Below are 25,981 nucleotides of genomic sequence, written 5' to 3'. Positions count from 1 at the left end.
TAATATTGAAAACTATATTTAATAATTAGTCACCCTGGGATTCGAACCTTAGTGCTTTTGTGTACTGGACCGACATGCAAGATTAACAGGCAGATACCTTAATAATTGAACCGTGGGGTGACCCTAACCGTAAACCGGCAGAATTACTTCGCCTACTTTGTTTTAAAGTTCGAAGGGAAAACCCTATTAAATAGTTTTTTTTTTCGATGAAATTTGACATTACGGCCGGAAAAGGCGGTGACATGATTTTCAGTACTGCTGGGTCGTGTAATGGTCATGAGAGGTCATAATGTGTACAAATAAGAAAGACATTTATATCGCCATTTTTTGCGATGTATGTAGACAAATAAAAAACATGTTGGGCACCGTATTTCGTTTATAAATATTAAAATATTATAGTAGCTACAAGTATTCGATTTTAGATAAAAAAATCCTGTTCCTGTATCCGGTACCTTGGAGTACATTGGTGAAGGAAAAATATTTTACCTAATATAGTATAAATTGTATATAATAAAGTCTACATATATTCTTGATAACTTCCAACAGTCGAGTTATTATAGCCATGACTATCTGTTTGTAGAAACTCGTAGAACTCAAAGACTATAATAGACAGACTTATAATATTTTACATGCAAGCTCTTTAGTTCTCACGCAGATCAACTCGAGTTGCGCCAGTTCCAAAAAGTTTTTTCAAAAAGCTTTGATGCAAAACTGAATAAAGCTGAATCTTTTAAAATTGCATCCGGCCTACAGTATCTTAAAGATACCATATTAATGAAGATCGAAAGTGCCGTTAACCTTCCGTGATATTGTCACACAAATGTGAAATATACAAATTATAGAAATTGACACAAATGGAGGAAATTTATTTTAATTAGCAGAAAAAATTATACTTGATTTTATAAAAAAAATCTTTTTGGAAGACGGCCCCCTCGTAGTTTTTTTAATATTACGTTTTATTTCCAAGTTTTTTTGGAAAATAAAAAAAAAATTATTTTCTATTAAATTAGTTTACTTACTTATATAATTATTGTCATAAATAATTCGCTATTTTCGTTATAATTATTTTATTAAGTAATTTTTTTAATAATTAATAGTAATTGACATTTAGCAGGAAGACGATATTGTACTTTTTTGCCCGGAAATTGACTATTTTTTATTTTATTCAAAAAATTCCACTTTTAAAAATTGAGAGTAAAAAAACATATCATTATCCGGCATATTTATGTGGTCGAGCGGCGGTAAGGTCCCGATATATTTACAAGTAGTTTACGGGTCCCTTTAAAAAATGTATTATTTTGAATTTACTTCAACCGTCACGTTACAAAGTCTTTTTGGGACTAAACCGAATTCCCGAAGAGGAATACAGCATGCTTAAGGATTTTATTAGATGCTAACTTTTAAGCTCATGACTCTCTGTTTGCGAGCACGAAGATTTGCCACTTCACCGGTAACTGGGGATAATAAATACTGCTTACCGATTGGTCGCGGCTACACCGAGGGTTGCAGTTAGTATACAGTAATGATTTTGCTTCGTCTAGTAACAAACAGCTACCACCATGTGCGTGTGGAATCTAAGTGGAGGTTTTGTAAAATTATTTTGTTGAAATCTTTTTTTTTATTAAAAAATAATAAATAATAAGTAAATGGAAAAAACTTAAAACTTTTTAAAATATGTGAAAATTTGACTAAAATTTATTTGAGCAAAAGGATACATTTTACATGTGGGTTTTATTAAATTTTGTAGCAAACCAATTGATAAGTTTTAAAGATATTTGGTAATTATTTTAATTTATTATTTTTAAATATAATTAAAAAGACCTTCAAAAATTGAAACTCACTGTTTCTTCATTTTTTTGCTGCATTCCCGTCATTGATTATTATAGTATTGGCGTTTTTTAAATTATAAAATTTAAATCTTTGATAAAACATATATTTCCTATATTTTTCTAAGGAGTTTTTAGTCTTTTGAAAATCAATTATTTTTTCAACAAAATTATTTATTTTAAAATCAAAACAAATTTTCTTAATTAAGAAACTTATTCGTCACACCCACCACATTTGTACAAAACATTTGTATATAAAAAGATTTTAGGACAGTATGTCCAATAGGATCAACCAAGTATATCCAATATTTGCGTTAATTTTCATTTTCAGAAAACAATTTCGCTTCAACTTTACTTTAGAGTGGCAATCACGTTTCTCGTAAGTGATTTAAAAAACAATAAAAATCTTATCATTGTTCATTCCAAAATCAATTAGAACTTTCCCATCAAGTAAAAAGTTGGAGTGATCCTTAAGAAATGTTCAATTTCTTTCAAAGTTCCGCAGACTTTATTGGTAAAATTTAATTTTTGTAAATCACAAGTCAAATTACATGAGGTTTCTACAGTTCACTTAGGAATTTCTCTTAGAATTTTTATACCCTATCATTTTAATCAAAAGTGTGCAACGCAGGGAAGGAGACATCTCCGACCCTATAAAGAATATATTCTTGATCAGGATCACCTCCTGAGTCGATGCCCGTCTTCTGTCTTTTTCTACGCAAACTAGTCTCTCAGTTTTAAAGCTATCGACTTGAAACCATGCGGAAATATTGTTTTTGTATGCTGGCAGTATATATATAATATATATATAGCTGCCCATAGCTGCTATATAACTGATTGATTGGAAATGCCATAACTTTTGTTTTATACCCTTGCAGAGGGTATTATAATTTTGGTCAAAAGTATGCAACGCAGTGAAGGAGATATCTCCATAAAGTATCTCTATAAAGTATATATATATTCTTGATCAGGATCACCTCCTGAGTCGATATAAGCATGTCCGTCTGTCCGTCTGTCTGTTTCTACGCAAACTAGTCTCTCAGTTTTAAAGCTATCGAGTTGAAACTTTGCACACATCCTTCTTTCCTTTGCAGGCAGTATATAAGTCGGAACGACCGGGATCAGCCGTCTATATCCTATAGCTGTCATATAACTGATTGATCGGAAATGCTATAACTTCGTTGTTTTTCAAGTTAGAAGGATGGGAGTTTCAATGGATTCCTCTTTTGGCAAAATAATTCGATTTGCCAAGTTTCATAAGGATCGGCCAACTATATACGATCCGCTATATATCTAATAATATCAGATGCGTGGCGCCACCTAGCGGACTGCGACTCAACTGCAAGGGTATATAAACTTCGGCTCCGCCCGAAGTTAGCTTTCCTTTCTTGTTTCTTTACGAATTGGGAGTGCAAGATATAAAAAAAATTAATTGAATGAAGCTCAGAATAATTTTTACCTCTTTATTTCTCATTTATAAGTAAATTTGTAAATAAGATAACACTAACTATGTCCAGTATTTAAAAATACTAACTTAATAAAACGTTAAGTCCTATCACTGCCGTAACATTTTTTTATATCAACAGCAAGAGCTTACGCAACCACATTAAGTTCACTGTGCACTGAAAGTAACATGATGCAATAGTGTGACCCAATAAGGTAATAAGCTGAGTAAGCACTGATTATACTTGCAATCGTGGAGAAGTCAAAAGAAAGATAACACCATAATATTTGGAAAGCTTACTGAACCCAGCGGCAAGTGAATCTATCAACAATGCGCTTGCATTGACCAATTAGGAGCAAAGACATGGACTTTAGTTACAGTGGGACGCCGATAGAGCGAAGCATAGGCTTAGATATTAATTTTAAGAATTGTCAGATCTAATTCAAAAATAAAATAAACATAACTTAAAAAGATTTATTTCCTTTCAGTAACGAATATAACCTTAATCTTTTTAATGGAACCCAAGCTGGGACCTGGTGAAAACCCATGAGAGGATACAAGTTCTGAATGTTCGGTAAAAAAATACTGACGTGCGGCCAACCTTACAGGTCTTACTGCTTAGAGAGAAAGGACTAGACACATTTATAAGAGGCCTAAACGGTAGACTTTTCCAACTTTTGGAAAAGTAGACCAGGCATTACATCTTTGCAACCTAAATAAAAAAACGAAACACTAGGAATGACCAGACCCCAAGGGCCGTTTACTCCGGAAGAAATAATGTAGTACCCACTAAGGGGTACCCGCCTAAAGCCTAATCCCGAACGACCAAACAAAATTTTTAACCAAATTATTATACCAGCCAACTACAGAAACGTGTAAAATTAAGGACATTTTGAACACCATTAACCCGACCCACACCACGTTCAAAACACGAAAATAGGCAACGCCAATTAACCCTCTAGTGCCCAAGACCGCCTCTAGACGGGTAATGTTAAAAATACCGTTATTTTATTCTTTTCAATCCTTTTGACTCGGTTTTGCATTGTTTCTAATTTGGGAAAGCCCAAAAATTAAGTTGGTTGCTTTTGGAATACATACTAGAGCTTGCGCAAGCTGCTGTATTCATTTGAAGAAGAAAATTTGTGAAACTCGAATGAAGTAATTATTTTGTAAAAAGTGCAAAATGTAAATATTTTTTTAAATATTATAAATAGTTTGCCGGTGGAATAAAAAATTGTACCGTGTTGTTGATAGTCTCAAGGACGCAAAAAAACGAAACTCACACTAAAAATAAGCTTTCGTTAGCTTTTTATTGCATTTATAAAATATCCCGTCTAGAGGCGGTCTTGGGACAATTCGGGAAAAAAATTTATAAAGTACTTTAGAAAGGGAAGCAACTTATGACATATTTAAGTACGAATAACTGCTTGAATAATGAATTAATTGAATAATGTAAATAAGTTATCAGCTCTTTCCGACGTGGAGATTAAAAAATTATTAAATTCTATTGATTTTGGCATTGATACCATGACATTGATCTATGTTGGGTAGAGAGATTTGTGTAACTTCAAGCGGAAGTCCTACTCCTTTTGCAAAATGGTTGTCATCCTCAAGTTCGATTGCGTCCAATTCACCTCAAGCATAGAAACGCAAACGTAAAGCGCCTGCTGATCATAATATTGCTCAAGTTAAAGAAAGCACAATAGCTGAATGTGGATCTGTTTGGACTATGGATCCAAAAGCACCGCTTTTCAAAAAGATGTTGTGGTACCAAATGAACCTATTCATGATATATCTGCAATATCCTTTAATGAGCCTGACCTCGGAGAACTTCAAAATCTGGATACGCCATTCAAGTGTTTTCAATTTTTATACCCTTGCAGAGGGTATTATAATTTTGGTCAAAAGTGTGCAACGCAGTAAAGAAGACATCTCCGACCCTATAAAGTATATATACTCTTGATCAGGATCCCCTCCTGATTCGATATAAGCATGTCCGTCTGTCTGTCGGTTTCTACGCAAACTAGTCTCTCAGTTTTAAAGCTATCTTCGAAACTTTGCACACATAAGTCGGAACGGCCGGGATCGGGCGACTATATCCTATAGCTGCCATATAACTGAACGATCGAAAATGGCACAACTGCAAGGGTATATCAAGGGTTCGGCTCCGCCCGAAGTTAGCTTTCCTTTCTTGTTTTTTATTATACTATTATTGAACATATCACTTAGCAAAAAAATTTGTATGCTGTCCAAAAGGATCCAATACTTCGTTTTCCACAACAAATTTAGAAATTTGCATTTTAATGACAACAGTAAGTTGAGCAAAAATAAATTTTTTTTTAAAACAAACATTTAATTTTACATACATAATTTGGATACATACTGAATCCAAAAATAATTTTTTTCTTGGAAGAGAAAATTTGGGCACTAGAGGGTTAAATATACAATAGGAGATGGATGAACAACAAGAACATTTTCAGACAGCGAAAAAGAATGGAATAAATGTGCTGGAGGAATGTGCTGGAAACTTCTAAGCGAGCGGAATCCAATCAACAAGAATCCATTTATATGTCAGAATAATATTTTTTTAATAATTTTGTCCTCTTTGCTCGAACTACCGAACTGAGCGGACGTGCCTTGCCCGAGCTCCAGGAAAACTGAAACAAAATAGTTGCAATAAAAACAAAAAAAAAATCTGGGTTAACCCAATATAAGCGAAAAGACGCTTAACCACAATTTATTAAAAGCAATAAACAAGCTTTTTCTAACAGTTGTGATGTGCTGAAAAAAAACGAGCGCATTTTTTTCGCGCGGTTCCCACTGCATATGTACAGCCCACCTCCCGTTCAACCGACCGAGGGACGCTGCCGCGTGACGTACGGCTCGAATCGCGGGAATAGATCCGAGATAGGTAAGCGAAAAGTAGGAGAAAGATATTACGAGGAAGAGTGTTGCACAGATAAGGCGGTTAATATAAGCGATTTAAGATTGTTAGTAGAGCAGGGAGACAAGATGTGGTAGAGACCATTGTAGTCCGAACATAATACCCTGAACGGATCGTGTTGGGCATATGTCGAACTACAATGGCTGAGGAGTAGAGGACGAAAGTTTCTAGTCCTTCTACTAGGAACGTTAAAATTTAAGCGTGTTAGTAAATGCTGGCTGTCTATATTTCCATAATTAAGATTGTATAGAAACATGACACCCAGCATCGTTCTACGGTTTGTTAATGATGGTAAGTTGATTAGTAAAAGTCTACTACGATAAGAGGAGAGGTAAAGATTTGAATCCCAATTAAGTCCCCTAAGCGCAAAAGTAAGGAAGTTTTTTTGTGCAGAACTAGAAAATCGGTATCTCAGCAAGTTTTAGTCCGACCGACATGAAACTTTCATAGGATATTCCTAAGATAATGTTCTAATTTATAAAAAATTTCTGAAACGAAATTTTTTTTAAGTCTCAAACCATCCTGCCCCCTTAAGGTTATTTGCTAAACACCAATTTTGAAGTTTATCCAAATCGGATCGAAGTCTAGACTTTATAATTTATACTGAAGGCATAGCTTAACGTCATCAGCGTACATAATTACAAGTGAATTAGTTAAGGTAAGGGGCAAGTCATTAATAAACAGTGTAAAAAGTAGGGGTCCAAGATGGCTTCCTTGGGGCACCCCAGATGTGGCGCGGACTATACGCGAGGTAACATCTTTAATGAAAACACGTTGGGTTCTCCCAGATAAGTAGCTCGAAATCCAGATAAGAAGATCAGTTGGGAATCCCAAAAGACTGAGTTTACTTATAAGAAGCGAATGGTTAACAGAGTCAAATGCTTTAATGAAATCAGTGTATATGACGTCTGTTTGTAAGCCATTCCGGAAGCCATCCGTGATAAAAGATGTTAGCTCCAATAAGTTGGTAGTGGTGGAGCGGCGCTTCATGAAGCCATGCTGGCACGGAGTTATTATTGAACTACATAGGTGTTGCAAATGTGGAGTGATAAGTTTTTTAAAAAGCTTTGGAATTGCTGACAATTTAGAGATGCCTCTATAATTCGCAGCGTCGGATTTTTTCCCTTTTTTATGCAGCGGAATAATGAAGGATTGCTTCCACATAAGGGGAAAGATCGAAGTTTCCAGCGATAGATTAAAGAGTTTAACGAGCGGTTTGCACAGAGCTTCGGCGCAGTTCTTCAGAACACAGCCTGGTACTCCATCAAGGCCTGGCGAATACACGGGCTTGACCTTAAGAAGATCCGATAACACACCACTTTGATCGAAAGATGGGCGAAATATAAGATTGGCTGATTGGATATTATAAGTGTAAGGCTGAGCTGAACTGCTGCTAGGTAAATACGTAGTTTGAAAAAACTGTGCAAAGAGATCGGCCATTGCCTGATCAGTGTTCGCATAAGAGTTCTCAAACGTAAGCAGTGGGGGAAAAGATACATGTTTACGCTTAGTGTTTACAAAGTTATAAAACTGCTTCGGATGCTAAGTAAACTGAATTCTGCAGCGGCGAGCTACTAAGAATCTTGAATAACTGTACAGCCAGATAATCTATGTTTATTTAAAAGTCTACTCATACTATTCCTTAAATTTATAAGGTGCCGAAGAAGTTGAAGGTGTTGTTAAGGTGTTGATGCGGACGGATATTTCCACGCAAGCGTCGAAAAAAATGTTTAAAATGTAATAAAATTTTTGTAATGCGATGTTTATATCCTCGCATGCCAGTAAATCAGACCAATCAAATTCCGAAATTAACTTATTTAATTTCATAAAGTCAGCCTTACGGAAGAAACGAAATTTATGAGATATTTTTTCAACTGTATATAATAATTACATCTTTTTAATTGCGCGATTCGTCCGCCTCTGAGATTTATTTAAAAGTTTGCGAGACATTTAACAAAAATAAATTTTCAACAAAATCAATTTCAACATGTCATGTATTATCAACTTCAATATTTTATATTTGTCTTTATATTTCACACATATTATAGTTGTTTTAACTATTTTACCAGTAGCGTAACCCATAAGCAATTTCAATAATTTTAAACTTTTTTTTGCATCCTGACCATGTCGAAGCAGATCTTACAAGAGTTTTACACCCACAGGTTTGGTTATCTTTTTTTCACCGTACTTGGTTGATGTTCTTGGACGAAAATGTTCTCTGGCCAAAAGCTGGCGGAACAGATCGTCTTGAACTTCTGCAAGGGCACACGTATTTTGAAAAATGACGTGTGCCTGGTGTAAGAATATTTGAATTTTGTAATATCCACCACCTTTATGTCGGCTTTTGCTTTGGCTTTGATGTAAGCCGAGATATCAATCTCCGAAGTATCAGGGGCAAGCCGGAAAACAAAAATGTGTTTCGATGGTGGGATCACCTGCAAGGGTTTTGGTGGCGCCGTAACTAATACTGCGGCATCAGTGCTTACCGGGGGTCCGGACGGTTTATTACCCTGTTTGGTGACTGTTACAGGAGTTTGAATTATTGGGTCGGGATCACTTGTAGCGATGCCACAGAGGACATATCGGACAATTGCTCATTGATTCCGAGACATTCGGAAGCCGAATTTTTCTCAGGTCCGGCCCTTGGGGGTGGCCAGAGGTATAAGCGGCTGCATAGTTGTCGGCTGAGCAGGCTGAAGATTATTCGACCCGAGCACATCACTAAAAGCGGATTTCATACGCTTTGGAGACTCATTTAGTAGTTGAAGGCTACTAAACTGTGTATCAAGCGCACAGTGTTGGTCATTGATTTTTCGAAAACACTAATCAACTCCTTGAATCGCTTTTAGTCTGCCCTCATGAACGATCTCATTTCGTCCTGAACAGCACGAACAACCGTCACAGCAAAAGTGGAGACCAGACCTACGCGAGATTGCATCCGAAACTGAGGCCGAGAACCCGGCACACTTAGCGTGTAAAACGGTTTCACAGAGCCAGCAATGAATGGTAGGCTGGGAAGACGAGATTTTCTTATTACAAGACTTCAATGCGCAGACCAATTTAAATTCCATAATTATTAAGATTTTAAATAATTAATTTATTAAAAATTATTAAAATTTCAATAATTAATTTATTAATAATATTGATGAACCTTGTACCACTGTACCAGGGAAACGAAAGGGGAGATTGAAGAGAGCAGTTAGTGCGAGTTAGTAAAATGCAAAGAATAGAGATAAGAATCTCTATTGAGCGAGAAATAGGAGCAATAGAATAGAAGCAACACCGTAAGAGATATAGAAGAAGAGCAGGGCTATGTTTGGAAGAAAAATTTATAAAAATATTATTTTACCTGCAAATATATCACTGCACACGCAAAGCGATACGGATCTATGAATTGTCAATAATTTATTATTTTTATTTTTTTTAAGTGAATAGAAATAAACACCGATTGTTTATGCAAATCTAATGAGCAAATTTTATGACAACGCAGTGCGCAAAAAAAACACGTCCATCCGCTTTGAGATAAAGAGAAGAAGTGATTGTTTTAAATAAATAAGTGCCACGCAGTGAGCTCATTGAGCAACGATCAAAAGAACGAGCGTAGAAGCTCAGTAAACCAAAGAAACGGCTTCTACTCTTACTTTTTAACCCGCGATATCGAAATGGAAAAATCGACGATTAAGAGCAACCCGGCTCTACTGACCGGATTGGATCGCTACATCCAATTTAAGCGCTAGCTCAGCCCGCAGAGTAATCCGGCAGGCAATAAAACAAAAATTAAACGCGTCCAGAAGATCGACGAAGAACCAGGCAGATCCTGAAGTAACAGATTTGCCCAAACTTGCGGAGGTTGACGCAAACCAACCCATCGCCCAGACACAGCACAAAAAAACCCCAAGCCTCCTCCAATCTATATCTGGGAGAAAAACTCGAGTGCCCTGATCAACCGAATTGCGGCGTTGATCGGAACGGTGGCAACTTTCATGTTGTCTCGCTTATCAAAGGGAACATCCACGAACAAAGGTGCAAACCAAGACTGAAGAGCACTTCCGTAGCGTGGCCAAATATTTGGACAATGATCGGATAAAACTAATTACACGTACCAGCTGAAAAAGCATCGAGGGCATACAAGAGAAACGAACCCGATGTTACGCCGCGGAAATAAAACCGCCCTTAAAGAAAAAGAGCTTCGCCTCCAAGAACGTTATCAACTTTCTAAATAAAGATAAAAAGCCACAATCCCTCTTCAAGGTCGTGCTCGAGTCAAAAAGCAGGTCGCTGAAGAAGAACGAAGTCCACCCATCTAAAAAGCTGCAATATCTTTTGCTTCGGAGAATCACAAGTTGAAGAGCCACATAAACGCAACGGTCCAGTGCAATGCACTAACTGCCAAGAGTATGGACACATTAGGTCATACTGCACATTTCAAAGCTGTCGTGTAGTCTGCGGGGACACCCACAACTCCACTTACTGCACTACAAACAAGGGCAGTACCGCGAAGAAATGTGGAAACTGCGGAGGCTACCATATGCCAAACTATAGAGGATGTATGGGGTACAAGAAGAAGCCTTGAAGAATCGCATGCGTCAAGCGACCGCAATGCGCAACCAAAACTCACCGAATGTGTACATTGCATCAAAAGCTACGCCAGACGTCTTCTTCGCCAAAGCTGCGAGGTCCTCATTCGGTCCCCTAAACACCACCAACGGCTTCTCCTATGTCTAGAATGGAAAATCCAAATCAGCCTAACTCACAAAGCGCCCAACAGGCCCCAGAACAGCCACATAGCAAAACGGAAATGCAAAGTACTTGTGCAAAAACTTGTTCAAAACCAGAACATGGTATGTTAATACAGCTTCTCGTAGCACAACAGTCTAAATAATCTATGCAGACTCAACGAATATCAATGTTAAACGCCAATGGTGTCTCACGGCATAAACTAGAATTGTCACGATTCTTGATCGATAACTATATTGACGCTACTGGGGAAACGCATCTAACAAGCAAATGCAAACTTTTAAATAAGAGGCTACACAATCTACCGCACAGATCATCCAGATGGAAAAGCCCACGGCGGAACTGGAATTTAATCAGAGAACGTTTTAAAAACACCATTTTCACAAAAGGTTTGAAACAAACTTCTTGCAGGTCACATCGATACAAATTCAGTCAAAACGGAAGACTTTCAATCGCTGCCGTTTACTGCCCTCATCGTTTCTCAATCTCGGAAGGACAAATATGGACTTCTACAATTCACCTTGGGATTGTTTTATAGCCGCAGGAGACTACAACGCCCAACCAACACAACGCACTGGAGATCACGTCTAGTGACTCCCAGAGGAAGGCAATGGTACAATGTAATTATAAATGTGAGAAATAAACTTAATTATGTTTCCTATGGAACTCCCACATACTGGCATACTTGATTTTGCGGTGACAAAAAAGCAATCTCGGACTTATCATCAGACCACCCGCCTGTGCTTTTAACGCTTCTTCAAAGCCCCAGAAATAACCGAACCACCCCCTCAGACTGACGTCGCCAAAAACGAACTGGTTTAAATACAAAAAGTACGTGAGTGCCCCCATAGATCCCTCTCCGGAGTTTAACATGGAATCGGACATCGATTACACTTCGAGCGCCCTGGAAGAAGTACATGTTGCGGCAGCTAAATCTCTACTCCTCAAGGGAAGGAAGTACACCAAAACAAATACTACAAATCCAATCAGCAACTTGAACAGCTCGTACGAGAAAACAGGTCGTGATTGGAAAAACAAAACAGATCATCAGCTTCAAAGCACAAGCACAAAGTATCCCATGTGGAGGCTCACCCAAATCTTAGAGCCCCAATCGAAACGACCACCCCGATAAGAAAACTCTTCGAGATGCTGGGCTCGCAGCGACGAAGACCGAGCTGAAACATTTACTACACATCTCGAAAGTGTCTTCCAGCCAAACCCTGCCTCAAATTCATTCCTTCTTGCCAGTCATTCAGCCAGAGGATACCCCTCAGTCAACTGCACCTTCATTCCGCCGAACGAAATCAAAAAAGCCATAAGAGGGCTAAAACCAAACAAGGCTCCCGGTGGTGACTTACTGACGCCAAAGATGCTGATCGAACTTCCAAATGTCGCTATAGAGGTCGTCTGCAAACTCTTTAATGGTATCATTAATTTTTGCAATTTCCCAAAAAAGTGGAAGAAATCCATAATTATAATGATACCGAAGCCTGGAAAAGACCATACAACACCGTCATCGTACAGACCAATAAGCCATCTATCTTGTTTGTCTTAATTGTTGTTGTCTTAAAAATGCTTGTTAACTCCAATAATACCACATCTAAAAGCTTGCAAAATTATCCCGGCACACCAATTTGGCTTCCGAAGAAATCACGGAACCATCGAGCAAGTGAACAGATTAACATCCGAAATACGCTCAGCCTTAGAACAGTGAGAATACTGTAGCGCTATTTTTCTCGATGTATCTCAAGCTTTCGACCGAGTTTGGCTTAATGGACTCATGCACAAAATAAAAACATATTTTCCAACATACACCCACAAGCTACTGGAAAAGGTATGACCTCTACAATAGGGTATTTTCCGTGAGATGCAACACAGCTACTTCGGGCGACTACTTCGGGCGACTTCGTTTCACTAAACGGTATTCAGATCCCTCAAGCTAACGAAGTACCTTGGCGTCCACCTTGATAGACGACTAACCTGGTGTAAGCACATCGAATGCAAGAAGGTGCACCTACAACTGAAAACCAGCAGCCTCCACTGGATCATAAACTCACGACCCCCTCTGTGCCTGGACTACAAGCTACTACTCTACAATTCAGTCCTAAAGCCAATCTGGACGTATGGCTCCCAGCTGTGGAGGACATCATACAGCGCGCACAATGAAAAATCTTGAGAACTATCACTGGGGCACCTTGGTATGTTCTCAACGGAAATCGGGATCTGGGCATCCTCGCAGTGAAAGACGAAATGCAAAAGCAAAATCCCCGCCTGTGACGCAACGACCTTCCAACCCAGTAATCGATTCTAGGGCCGTCAGCGCGCACAATCAAAAATCTTGAGAACTATCACTGAGGCACCTTGGTATGTTCGCAACGAAAACATCCACCGGTATCTGGGCATCATAGCAGTGAATGACGAAATTCGTAAGCAAAATCCCCGCCTGTGACGCAACGACCTTCCAACCCAGTAATCGATTTTTAGGGCCGTCTAGGGCCTCTCTGTATCAGTCAACATGACTGATCGTTAGTCTACCAAAGAGAGGATTCAAGAAATAAAAGCAACGTTTATAAAATAAAAAAATAATTTTTAAGAATAAACCTTATATCTCTACCCTATTTTAAGGTAACTATGGTTAACAGAAAATGTCTGAAATTTTTAATCGACACGAGCTCAAATCAAAACTCGATTCAAGTGAAACTAGTATTAATTAAAAACCCAATAGTAACAATTTCACAGTAAACTCAGTAGAAGGAAATAATGAAAAAACAGAATATTTTCAGAAAAACAGAAAACAGGGTATTTATATACCCTTGCAGTTAGATAGCAGCATATTATATTTTTTTATATATATCGGATCGTATATAGTTGGCCGATCCTTATGAAAATTTTACCATCAAATCAGTTTTCTAATAAATATGTTGAAAACAGTCCCAAGCGCCTTTTTAAAGAGCAAGGTTGTGCCATTTCAAATTGTTCAGTTACATGGCAGCTGTAGAATATAGTCGGCCGATGAAATTTGGCAGATTAGGTTGCCGTAGAAAGTCGCATCCATCTAGCTTAAAAAACAATTCTGCCGATTCCGATAATTCATTTATATGAAATGTAAAGGATATAGTCGACTTATACCGATCGTTCCGACTTATATATTTCCTAAAAGCAAAAGAAGGATGAATGCAAAGTTTTGACCAAAATTATAATACCCTTTGCGAATAATAAATAATAAATAATAAATAATAAATAATAAATAATAAATAATAAATAATAAATAATAAATAATAAATAATAAATAATAAATAATAAATAATAAATAATAAATAATAAATAATAAATAATAAATAATAAATAATAAATAATAAATAATAAATAATAAATAATAAATAATAAATAATAAATAATAAATAATAAATAATAAATAATAAATAATAAATAATAAATAATAAATAACCTTTAGGAATGTAACATAAATGTACCTAGACTTTTCGAAGGACTTCTGACTTTACCTACACATCAAATTTTGCCATAGTGCTGTCTTAGAACCAATAACAATAACATTCATACACCGATTCTCGAAAACCGGACAGACGCCAGAACCGGCCACAACTCCAATTTATTCAGGTTCCATAATTCATAAAGTCGAAGTTCCTCACACAATTTGATAATCTATGTAGAGGCGCCGATCAATATATGTATTTAAAAACCGAATTTCGTTATCACAAAATGGCGGCCTAAGGGACCGTTCGGACCGGGTCCGTTCAGCCCCGTCCTCTGCCTCGCCCACGTCCGGTCATTAGTCCGTCTGGACCGTTCATAGGACTGATATGACTGGAAGGGAGCCCCGAAAGGCGGCCGCGGTGGTGACGGCGCAGGACCACCGCCTCCGCCCATTTGCATCGGAGTCTTTTGATTCCATCCTTGCTGTTATTTCTGCTGCTGGTGTTGAAGCTACTCCTGGTCCTGATTCGGAATGGGCAACTTCCGAAACCAATTTCTATGCGTCGTTTGGCAGAACCTTCCCGGCTTTGCCGCTGCTGCCGTTCCATACTTTTAGTGGATGTTATGCGAAGTGTTCCCTACCATCGTGGACACAAACCCATTTATAAGTCGGGTGGAGGTGCTTTAACGGTTGCGGTCCTGCCTTCGTGAGTCTGATTTGGAGACTTCTCATTTTTTGATGCTGACGGAAAGAAACTATGACGTCGCATTGCAGCTGCTAAAGAAAAGGTTCAGTAATCGCCGGCTCATTTTTCAAGCTCATGTTGATGAGATACTGCATCTAAGGGCCATCAGCGACAAGGCATATGCTAGCCCTGTCTAGGTGCACCATAATCCAGGTGTTGTTGCAGAAGGTAGATGTTACCACACAGTCTAAGTGGAAATAAGTGCAAGCTGACTTGGATTCCATTCCAATGTAGTCCATCACGTAGTGGTAATAACCGATCCCTTCTGACAATTTTGTATCCAGTGAGGGAAATTTGGAAACAGCCAATAAGAAGTTAAAGTGAGGCAGCCCTGGAACTTTTGGAGACTCGGAAATCGCAGACAACTTTACGTTTTCTGAAAGCAACGCCTAGAAGTTCTCTGAATTGGAATATAAAAGGCCAAAGCAAAGTTTCTTTCTTTCATCTACATTTCCCAATACCATATGGTTGGAAATTTTCTATAGCAGCCGTGCTTTGTCCCACGTGACTTTCGAAAAAAATAAAAAAACAAATTAATTGGAAGTAACGGCAGTTCAACTTAACCGTGTTGCACACGTGATACGTTCCGTCATTAGTAAGAGTGCGAGCAATTAACCAATTCATCTTGCCCAGTGCCCGGATAGGTATGTTCGCTTACAGGAGTTAATTTATCTAAGGGAAAATAACCCAGTTTCAAATTCATCAGGAACGGAAGGCCTTTCGGCGCGGATGGACTGCATGTAAGTGTTTCTAAGCCATACATAATGGTTTTTAAGATATGCTATCAATAAGCGAAAAAAGCCCAGACAATACCAGACAAACATGAATCTAATTACCATCAGCGGAAAAAATGCCATGCCCGTAAGAATCTCCCTTCCTTGAATACTAGTGTTACTCTATTAATATTTTATAATAGCGGCCGAATAAATGGACGATTTCACGCTTCAATTTCAATTCAATTTCCAATATTTTATTTTGGGAACATCCTACATCCTTCCCCATTGAAGGCTGGACCTTCAATAGAATCCTTGATGGGCAGTAGACACAACCTTGATACCGCACGCTTAGTCGTTGCAACCGCTGTCTTAAGTATGGCTACACGGTTCACTCCGTCACGCCCAGGAACCAGCTCCAGTATCCTGGCCAGAGGCATCTTCATTGGGGGTAGATTCTCATCTTTTACAAGGACTATGTCACCAACAGAGACTACAGCGTCAGAGACCCCCTCTTCCAACGCGCCCAGAAAACTTACAGCAAGAATTAGACTCTCTACCACCCATCCAGACGTTTGAAGTTTAGTGCAGTAAGGTCCGGTTAGATGAACGTTGAGGGCTGGCTGCCATTTAGAAAATGAGCCGGAGTTCGCATATCTAGGTCTGAAATCGACACAAGAGGCCTGGAATTAATGATTGAGGCTATGCGGCATAACAAAGTCCTCAATTCCTCGAAGCAAAGAATTGCGGGACCAACTGCCCGATATAGGTGGTGTTTCGCCGTCTTTACTGCTGCTTCCCACAGACCGCCAAAATGGGGAGAGCGTAGAGGAATAAACCGCTCCCCCTGGCTTCGCTTCGACTCGATCAGCTCATTCTTGGCACTAACAAAATTGTTACCATTATCCGACTATATCTGTCTGGGTTTACGTCACGTTCAAATAAACCATTGGAGCGCGCTCAGGAATAAAGCTGTAGAAAGGTACTTGACTATGCAAATACTTAAGCAAATGAAAACATTTGATACGGCCCGGATTTTCGCAATTAGTGCCCGAGGGCCAGAGTACAGGTTCTTCTCAAAAATTGAGTCACTATAGCCGAAGTGACGGGATGGCCTCTGGGAAGAATGATCGGATGATGTTCATCAAAATCCAGCGCAGAGTTCCGCAATCGCCTGTCAACACGAAGCAAACCAGCATCATCCACAAAAGGAGCAAGCCAGACAAGCGGGCCTGAGGGTGGAATCAATCTGCCCGATTTTAGTAAGCTTATCTCTTCCTTAAACTAGGTAAGCTGGATGACACGCAAAAGCAGATGGGTTCCTTCTTGGGGATCCTGGACAGAAATTCCTTCGTGACGGATGCGGTGACAAAATTTATAATCACCAACAATAATAATCTCCTTTATATCTTCGAAGATCAGAAACTTCAGCCATCAGTCTTGCTAGTAACTCAGCTCCAGATAGTTTCAGCTTAGGTATTGTCTGAGTTTTTATGGGTGTCACTCGACTCTTTGAGTATAACAGCCGACAATCAGACCCTGACAATACATATACACAAGATCCATACGCAACCTTTTCTTGGCAGGGAATGACTAAACGAGGAAACTTAATTCACTGAGTTTGGTTTAAGGATAAGATTTTTGCCCTGGTGACGAGAGGACCTACCAAGCCCATCGGATCATAAAACCGAGCAATAGTTGGTTTGGCGGTAGGCTGAAGAGCTTGAAAGGAAACAACAGAAGGTCAGCAGAAGGATACCAAGATAATGAAAGAGTCTTTGTGAACGGACTGCCATCGTCAAATTTTAAGTATGACTTCTTATCACTTTCGGGTACTCCTTCCAAAACCTCTGGGATGTTGGAGTACCATTTCCTTAATTGAAACTGACCCCTCTTCAACAGGCCCAATGTCTGAGCTATTATCTCAATCGCTTTGGCCTTCGTTGAGGCACCAGATATGAGGTCGTCCACATAAAAGTTCTCGAGGACAACATGAAAGCCAACAGGAAAACCGGCCCCTTCATCCTTTGCCAGCAGGTGCATTGAGCGAATGGAGAGAAAAGGCGCTGGCTTTGTTCCATAAGTCACAGTGTCGATCCTAAAAACCTTCACGTCATCATGCATAGAATCTCTCCAGAGGATGCACTACAGCAAACTACGGGAGCCTCAGGTGCTACAATCAGGAGCAAATCAAAGCCGAGTCTTCTAGGGAAGCTGGAAGAGTTGATTGAAAGACCTCCGTGGGTAAGTCTAACATTCAAGCGAGAAATTTTCCTTGGAGGAATTAGGAGTATAGGCTGAAGGACCCCCTGTGGGTAAGTCCGACAGTCTCAAGTGCGGGATGTAGAGCGAGTGCGCAAGGATCCGTGATCCGTGGCTCAAGGACCCCCTGTGGGTAAATCCGGCGGCTGTACGCGAGTCATCGAACAAGGAGCAAGTCAAGGAGCAAGTGGAAAAAGGATGAAGGATCCGCGGCGGAACTGAAGCCCAAGGGTGAATCGAATCGGGCTGGTTTATTCCCGGACACGACAGGTATCCTGGTGTCATAGCGATAGCTATGTCGGCCTGGCTTATGCCTTGTCGATACCTGACCGTTACGACCAGGTGTGATCCTGTAAAGCGAGAGGTAGCCAGCGTTCCCGAGCCAAACAGTGAAACCAAACAGGGACATCCCGGTCAATTTGAGAGACTCCTGATCCAGGCACGCAGGTGTTTGGTGGCGAGTGGCGAACGCAACCGGTGGCGCATCCTGTAGGGTAGGTAGGCCATTCGTGCCCTGATCCGGCCGCCAGGCACCAAGAAGCGTATCCTGCCCAGCGTATGCCTGGGAGGTGAGCCTATATATCACGGATTAGCTGCCGGCCACAGAAGAAAAGCAGCGACAACCAAGAACAGGAGCAGCGACAGCGACAAGAGCCGTGACAGGAGCGGCGGTGACGACAGAAGAGCAGCAACGGAAGCAGCGTCAGCGGCAAGAGAGGGGCAGCCTAGGCCCCGCAACTGGAGCACGTGAGTCCAGACGGAGGGAACCGTGAGCCGTTTCGGCGCCAGGCACCAAGACCACACGTCCTGCTGGGCGCAAGCTTTGGGAGGGCGTGTGTATTGGCACCAATCCGGAACGATGACCGGGGAACGACGGGAGGACGAACGGTCGATCGGCTGAGCCGAGCAGACGGTGAGATTTACCCTTTGTAACCAGGAGAGGGGCAAGAGAGGGGCAGCCTTGTGCGAGCACCAACCAGTAAAAACAGTTCGTTACACCTAGCGCCCAAGCTACGTGATTGCTTCCTAGTCTAGAAGTAACGCAGCTTCAATATGGGGAAAAAAACTGGATATACGCGCTTGGCAAGGAGGAGTTTAGCGAAGTGTGTAAAGAGCTCGGTGTCCCAGCAGAAATTTGGACGATTTTGAAATAAACACGATCCCGCGGACAATGCCGGCACTCCAGGGCAGAACACAGATATGGTTCATAATGAACGATGAGGAGTGGCCAACATGGAAGGAGTTTAGAAGGAGCTTCGAGGCTTTTTTTCTGCCGAAAAGGTATTTTGAAAAAATGGCAGACCAGGTAGGGCAGCGACGAGGAGAACCGTTCAAGGAATATATGGTGGACCTTCAGACTCTAATGTACAGTGGTTGAGCTTGTATGGAGCCGTATGGCCCAACATTTTTTCCGTTGAGATATGAATTTGAAATTTTTTTAAAAATCTAAAAAAATATTTTTAATATATAGTAAAAAAATTACATACATCAGACGACTGTATCCTAAAGCTCTCATAGCACCGTAGTAAGTATGGAAGTAGTATTATATGGCAACGGTGCTCAAAAATACTTGCTTACTTACCAGTGGAATTACAGTGCTAAAATTTCATTATTAGGCATCCAATTTATTTGTATTTAAATTATTTAGAGTTTAAAAATGTAACTCCTCTCTCCCTTCCTATAAGCTTTTAAAAATATAATATAATGAAATTAGGTTCTAAAGTTCCCTTTAATAATATGTATATTTTTTTCAAATGTAACTAATGCAATTATTAAGTTTTGTCATGTCAACTGCGTAGCCTTTGTGTTTATTGCTTTCTTCTATTACACTAGTAACTCTCCGATTTTTTTCTGCATTAACGGCCTCTTCTTTGCACCAAACATCAAAGACGTGCATGCGTGAAAATTCGCACTTACAAGAAGCACCCATTAAAAATGAAAACATAAAAATAAGCGAAAAAATAATATGCGAAATTATCGACAAACACAAATGACGAAAACAAAAGAAACATCACAAAAGCAAAGGAAGAGCAGCAGATTGCGTTGCGAATTTGACCTTGAATATAGTAAGACAGCTTGAGTTTATTAATGAGCATATACACATCGTCAAAAATTGGCAGCTGAACTTAACATTTTTATTACCTGAAAACAATGCTGTGATATCACACATAAAGGGGGAATCGGGGGGCAACATATCTAGAAGTCTACTTAAACATGAAAAAGACGTAATACACATAATACACAAAAAATGTATAATTAATTAAAAACACATAACGAACAAAATATTTATCAAATCAATTTTGTAGAATAATGAGATTAGTAGTATAAGTAATACTGAAGTTGAAAGAAAAAATTGAAGTCTAGTCTATGTTAGCATAGGGCGGAGCGGGAGTGAAATAAAGCTCAGTTGCGCTCTCTTGCGAATTCGCCCCGCTTCGCTGCAATAGATTAGCTTAAGTTATTTTTGGTTGACTATAGCGAATTATAACGTTAAGTCGAGTGCTTCTAATTTTCTTTTTCGTTGTTGTGGAAATTTTAGTAAACAGCCGCTCATTCATTTTTAAAATATTTGAGATAAAATAATCTCATTAAACATTTTGGCGCCCCCGGGTGGGCTTGTTTACTATAATTTATAAATTAAAGCAGCTAATGACAGTGACACAACAAATACATAGAAATCAAAAATAAAAATAAAAAGTTGCTCGCGACGGTAATGCTGTGAACTTTGAAAACAATAAACAAATAAAACAATTTAAAGTTCGGGTCGCGAAACAACTTTTTATTGATCAACTGGATTGATTCAGCGCCTTGAGTGAAGGAGTCATCGTCATCCCCATGCCCTACACCTCCATCGAATGTACTAGAAAAGTAGCCGCAGGATTAAAGGATCCAAACTCAGAACCGCAGGTATTTGTGCCAAAAATTTAAAGTCGAGAAAGACAAAATAATATTCGTCTTTTTCTAGAATATTGCACCTTCCTTTCAATTCTTGGCGCATACGTACTTCAAAATAGTAGAGCTAAAGTGAATAATAAAATTTTATTTAAATTTCATTAAAATATTGCCAATAAATATGAACAATTGACTGTAGACAAAATTAAGACGCATAAATTATTCCAAAATCACTGTCGCCCCCTACCCCTCGTTCTCGATATTGTAAATATTTGCCAATAAAATCAATAAAGAGCAGCCAAAAATTTATTTTATTTGTGCATAATTAATTGGTACATACAAATAGATGCAGCGGTGAACTTATCGTTTTCGCCTCCCTCCGTTATCCGCTGCTGTATGTATGCACGTGAAGCGATACCCTAAAATTTTGTTCGGTATATTGTTTTCGGAATCACTGGCAAACAAATATTTAAAAAGTCAGTGCCTCGACTATAGATTTATTCGACTGTCAATTAATTGATTAATTATTGTTTTCGTTAGTTGAAAATTAATAATTTATTTTTTATTATAAAAAATAAATAATTATAATTCACAGAATTACTTGAAAATAAAAATTTTAAATAAAAGTAATTTATTAAATTAATTAATTATTAATGTTTTCGTTGTTTGTACCGAAATCAAATTAAAATTTATTTAATTTTATTTACATATTAAAATTTTATTTATTTATTAAATTTTAAATAATTTTTTAATATTTAAATTGCATCTTTAAAGAAAATAAATAATTATGGAATGGAGAGTAATAAACCCAAAATTAATTCCACGACCCTTCATGATTTAAAAAGAATATTAAATGTTAAAGTAAAAAACATTCGTCGGTTAGAGGAACGTTTGGAAGCTGGATCACTTCCTCTAGAAGAGACCGAGCTAGAATGCAGGCTTCAGATTTAAGATGAGGTAATTTCTAAATCAAATGAGTTGCAAGACCAGATCGAGCAGTTAGACGAAATGGATGAATTTGGAGCCGAGTTGGAAGAATTAACAATCACAACCAAGGCAAGGATTATGTCCTTATGCCTTCAATATGTCCTAATGCCTTCAGTACAGCTGAGGACTCCCGCTCAGCTACTGCAATTACTGCAGCCCCAACTCGTGCTAGACTTCCCAGCTAAGCATTACCAAAATTCAGTGGAAATTCGGAGTTCAAAAATTTTATGTCTTTTCGAGACCTTGGTACACAAAGATATGAACAATCCTGTTATTGAGAAATTTAATCATTTAATTTCTTGCCTTTCTGGTGAAGCCTTAGGAACTATCAAGGCAAAACAAATATACGAGGATTATGGATTATGAGGAATTGCCGCAGTGGTCCGATTTCGAAAAGGTATTAAATCGTAGGTACCAGCATATATCCGCTGAAGAGACTGGCAAAACAAAACAGGAGAAAACTGGGTTTAGTAAGCAACTTAATATAAGTTAATTGGCTTGCTCCTCTGCTAACACCAAACCAGCTTGCAACCCTCAAGACCATTTTGTGGCCCAGTGCAGTCCGTTCGCTCGCCTTGCTGTAATGAAAAGGTTTGAGTTTGTCAAGTCAGCATCTCTCTGTCTAAATTGTCTGTGAAAAGGTCACACCGTCAACTAGATGTCAAATCTGTGCAAGATCGCACCATAAACTTCTGCACCGATTTGCAGTGACTGAAAATAACTTAGCGTTACCACCACCAACAGAAAATCCTCCTCCAGCGTTAACGAATGATGGCGCTTTTACTTCACATGTTTTGCATGCGTCGGCTCTAGAAAGGGTATTGTTAGCAACGTCGATCGTAAGCGTTCGAACAAAAAGTGCCGACCCGACCCGATATTTGCCCGAGCATTTCTTGACTCCGCGTCATACCCACCCATATTTTTATAAACCTCAGCGGACAGATATGTTAATTGGAGCTGAGTCATTTTTCGAACTTTTGTCCGTTGGCCAAATAAAGCAAGGTCCGAACCATCCCATACCACAAAAAACGCTTCTTGGATGGATAGTATCGGGAAAATACACGGAAAATTCCTCCTTAACAACCGGTCTCTAGCCTGAATTGCCAGGAAGAAATATTAGAATCGATAGAACACAATTTGAAAAAATTCACTTTAAAAAACTCATTCGAGATAGCCAAACGCCGTTTTTTGTCGCTCGAGACAAGATTATCTCGAGATCCGAACTTAAAGAAAATGCATGTGGAATTTATGGAAGAATACGAATCCCCAGGTCATATGTTACCTGTAAGCATTGATGTTTTTGCTGCTCCAAACTACTTAATACCCCACCAGTGTGTCTTAAGCCTCAAAGTACAACGAGTCGGTTTTTGATGCGTCCTGTAAGACATCCACACAAAAACGTTTGAATGATTTGTTAATGGTTGGTTCAACAATTCAGAAAGAGCTGCACTCAACTCTTCTTCGGTTTCGGCAAAACAAATTCGCTCTGATAGCCGACAAAAAAAGATGTATCGCCAAGTAATAGTGAATGAAGCAGATAGGCCATACCAGTTGATAGTGTGGAGAAAAGAACCATCTGAGTCCTTGAAATTGTGCAAGCTCAACACCGTTACATATGGCACTGCACCAGCCCCATTCCTGGCCATAAGGTGTTTGAAGAGTGAGTTAATTAGCGAAAAATACATTCCCTCGGGCTGCTAAAGTTATTGGGTCTAACTTTTACGTCGTCGACACGTTAACGGGAACTGGTTGCGTGGAGGAGCTAAAGACAATTAAGTCTGAAGTAACTCAGGTTCTTCAAAACGCTGGGTTTGACTTGAGTAAGTTGTTTTAAAACTCGCCTGAAGTTACTGCATCCAAGAGCACCGTTAAGCCAATAATACCTTCGGACTCACATCTGAGGCATTAGGAATCGCTTGGGTTCCCAAAAAAGATGTGTTTAAATTTGAAATTGCTACTTAGTCATGGATCAAAGGGCGACTAAGCGGAACATTCTGTCGGTGACAAGCAATTTGACCCCCTTGGCTTATACAGCCTAATCCTTATTAAAGGAAAGATCCTGTTGTAGGAGCTTTGGCTTAATAAGCAAGATTGGGATGAGTCAATTCCACTGCATTTGGAATCAGCGTGGAACAAAATTCAGCTCGCCTTGTCACAGTTAGAAGATATCTCAATACCGAGATTTGTGATGAGTGAGCCAATGTCACCAATTGAAATTCATGCCTTCTCTGACGCATCGATGAGAGCCTATGGAGCCTGCATCTATATCCGTTGCAAGTCTGCAGAAGGTAGTAAGGTCTCATTGTTGACTGCAAAGTCAAAAGTAGCGCCGCTCAAGACAAAGATGCTCCCCCGTCTTGAGTTATGTGCCGCTCACCTTCTCGCGGACCTCTGTCGCAAAGAAAACCTCTTATCAAAGCACAGATCGAACAAAGTGTATATTGATCAGATTCGGAAGTTTGTCTTCATTGGATTCGTTCCCATCCATCGTCGTTGTCATCGTTTATATCAAATAGAGTTGCTGAGATTCAAGAGTGGTCAGAGGATAGCAGGTTCGGCATGTACCAACTAAACAGAACCCGGCAGATATTGTGTCAAGAGGTGGAGACGTAAAGGAAACGATAAAATCAATCTGGTTCACAGGTCCATCGTTTTTAACGGAGCCGGAAGATAAGTGGCCAACGAGCCCCCGGCTTGATCCGTCACCAGAGATTTTGCAGATGGAAGCAAAGAAGAATGCCGTCGAATTAACCGTAATGGTCTCCACTTCATATTTATTGGAGGTGGTAGAAGGATTTTCCTCTCACTTAAAACTGCTAAGAGTGTTCGTTTACATGTTCCGCTTTATAAAGAAGTGTACAAAATTAGTATTTCCTTTCTATGGTGTACCTTCACCTGTCGAATATCAAGGAGCTTTTAATAAAATTGTCCAGATAGTGCAAGAGCACGAGTATACAGAGGAAATTAAAAATATTCGAAAAAACCTTGTTGTTAGCCCCAGTCTACAGAAGCTAAATCCATTTGGCCTTAAAGCTTGACAGGCTGGGCTTGGCTTTTTTGTTTTTGCTAATGCTAGGAGCTAATGCTCCTATATCGTACGATACCAAGTTTCAGTATTGTTGACGAAGCGCTCTCAATTTGTCCAGAGGTATGACCGATACTTGCACGAGTCGAATATTCATCTGGGTCCACGAGCACTGGTGAGTCTCTTGCGACTGCGTGTTTCGACAGTAAACGCGGAGGAAATCTGCAGTCAGATAGTACGGTCATGCATACGCTATTTTTTTAAATGCAAGCCTCTTCTGATGACTCAAATCATGGGAGCCTTACCCTTAGATCGAATCCGTGCTCTCCGCCCATTCTCCATATGTGGCGTGAATTTCTGTGGCCCTATTGAAACGACATTGAAAATTCGTGGTAGGCCACCCTACAAGTCCCTTTTTGGTTTGTTTTAGAGGTGGAGAACTATCGAATGTGTAGAATACATTAAGCACACCTTTTTTAAAAAGCGATCCATATTTAATAGTTCCTTTTTCATTGCCGTCAATTTTACACCAAATTTTTCAATTTTTACACAAGCGAATATTGAAATTATTTTAGCGATGTGAGACGCCAGCTATCGAAGGTACCATCGATAGTGGTTCGGTCACTATCGAACGTGTCTGACACTACCGATTGCGGCTCGATAGCGGCCAACCATCGATAGTGTCGATAGCGTCATCGATAGTTCTCCACCTTTAGTGCAAGGGCCAGTAAACAAGGGAATTCAGGGAGTTGAAGTCACCTCCAATTCTAAAGGATGTAGGGAGGAGGGTATGGCATGGGTAACAGGCATCTCCAAAAGGGAGCAAAAAGAAAGGCCAAGAAAGGACCAAGAGTCTTGTATGACCCTTGTCTTGGTTACGAGGGCGCGCAACAAGGCGAAGGAGACAACAGGGAGGATAGACATATCATTGGTATCTTATGAATGTTGGAGAGCTTACCCATGCTTCAAA

General features: G+C 39.5%; 1 protein-coding gene and 1 long non-coding RNA gene across 2 annotated transcripts in view; one reads left to right on the top strand and one right to left on the bottom strand.

The window, feature by feature from the left end:
- LOC26514679 (lachesin) overlaps window positions 1-1,548 on the bottom strand; it is a 372,156-nt gene extending 370,608 nt beyond the window's left edge. The window contains 1 exon segment of the mRNA XM_044716619.1: window positions 1,020-1,548. The gene's annotated coding sequence lies outside the window, so the exon portion shown is untranslated.
- Window positions 1,549-19,901: 18,353 nt separating this feature from the next.
- Window positions 19,902-21,127, top strand: LOC123257359. The gene is made up of 3 exons (XR_006507426.1): window positions 19,902-20,173; window positions 20,228-21,014; window positions 21,073-21,127. It is a non-coding gene; the product is annotated as an uncharacterized LOC123257359 (long non-coding RNA).
- Window positions 21,128-25,981: the final 4,854 nt, after the last annotated feature.

This window comes from Drosophila ananassae, chromosome 3R, assembly GCF_017639315.1.
Source record: "Drosophila ananassae strain 14024-0371.13 chromosome 3R, ASM1763931v2, whole genome shotgun sequence".
Taxonomy (NCBI): domain Eukaryota; kingdom Metazoa; phylum Arthropoda; class Insecta; order Diptera; family Drosophilidae; genus Drosophila; species Drosophila ananassae.
This window is presented reverse-complemented; position numbering and strand designations above follow the sequence as displayed.